At 38.8% G+C, this 1,632-nt stretch overlaps 1 protein-coding gene across 1 annotated transcript in view; it reads right to left on the minus strand.

The window, feature by feature from the left end:
- The window catches only part of CNIH3 (cornichon family AMPA receptor auxiliary protein 3), a 29,607-nt gene that overhangs the window by 27,585 nt on the left and 390 nt on the right, over nt 1–1,632 (minus strand). The window lies entirely within an intron of this gene.

Raw genomic sequence — 1,632 nt, forward strand, 5'->3', positions numbered from 1 at the left:
CTGTGCTCTCCTCTTCCTTTTGGTAGTCAGTAACAGCAACCAGGAGTTTGAGATAATCATGAAATGACAGCCAGTGCAAGATCCAGCTCATGCTGTGAGGAAAGACTGGTCTGAGACAACACCACAAGGAACCCGAATACTGGAATCATAAGATGGACCCCCTTCAAGAAGTCCAGGAAAGCCTCTGAAGATTCACTAAACATAGAAATAAGATGATAACCCTGAAGCATATTTAGACAAAGAAGAACCAGGTCGCTCTGAAAAACAGAACCGTTAAGGCAGGGCTCTGCTGAGCTAGCCTTAACTAATGCAGCTAAGTCTCGAAGAAATCCTAAATGACAGTTTGGAAAAGAGATTAGCCTCAAATATACTACACATTTAGATTTCCTCATTTTTTGCTTTCTCTTTTTTTTTTACCAGCATTCCGAACTCTGTAGTCAAAAACCTACTCTTTATTTGTTGGCACACAATTTATTTTATGTTATGCTTGCATTATAAGTGCATTGAAACAAATCTGACAGTGTTACGTACATTGTTTTCATGGAACCGGTAAGCGTAAATACAACAGTCTCACACACAAACCTTTGGGGATGCCTGCAAATTATGACAATGTCAGGAGACATTCATGCTACACTTGCAAGGAACAGATTGAGGTCTGGCATCAAGCACAGAGGATTGGAGGAAAGTTTCTTCAGTAAAAGTTTCAGCGTCTCTCTGGAAGGAGGCTGACAGAAATAAATCCTCCTCAATTCTTAGTATTTTATTTCATAAAAGTTCCATTATAGTTTGTATTTTGTTAAATCCTCAGGAATAGAAATCCAGTGATGAGATGAAGATATCTTTTAATTTATGAAAAAGCACATTCCTATTTCTCAGTCACAGTGAAAAGTTTGAATGCGTAACAGCGGGCAGGCTCAGAATTAGAGGGATTATAAAGAAACTCCCAAAGTTTGGGGGGGCATGGTTTTTTGTGTTGGTTTTTTTAATCTCACAATGCTGTGTGTCCTAATTCTAAAACTGCAAGTGAGAAACAATGGAAACAAAGCTGTAGCTTCTTAAGATTGGTGGTTGTCGTGGATAAACCACAGAACTGTGCAACAAATTATGTTGTATTACTGAAAATAAGCCACCAGTGGGATGGGGGATGGTTTACATAATTAATTAGGAAACATCTTCCTCTTTCAATTAGAACTAGCCTCGTGTAGCAGTTTAATGCCCTAGGGCATGTGTGGCCAGAGTTGCCATTTTTCCATGAAAAAGCACATTCCTATTTCTCAGTCACAGTGAAAAGTTTGAATGCGTAACAGCGGGCAGGCTCAGAATTAGAGGGATTATAAAGAAATTCCCAAAGTTGGGGGGGGCATGGTTTTTTGTGTTGTTTTTTTTAATCTCACAATGCTGTGTGTCCTAATTCTAAAACTGCAAGTGAGAAACAATGGAAACAAAGCTGTAGCTTCTTAAGATTGGTGGTTGCTCAAAATATACTACGTAACTGTGCAACAAATTATGTTGTATTACTGAAAATAAGGCTGGTTTGTGCTGCAGCATGGTTTACATAATTAATTAGGAAACATCTTCCTCTTTCAATTAGAACTAGCCTCGTGTAGCAGTTTAATGCCCTAGGGCATGTGT

This window comes from Pygoscelis adeliae, unplaced genomic scaffold (assembly GCF_000699105.1).
Source record: "Pygoscelis adeliae isolate BGI_AS28 unplaced genomic scaffold, ASM69910v1 Scaffold1, whole genome shotgun sequence".
NCBI classification, from domain to species: Eukaryota; Metazoa; Chordata; class Aves; order Sphenisciformes; family Spheniscidae; genus Pygoscelis; species Pygoscelis adeliae.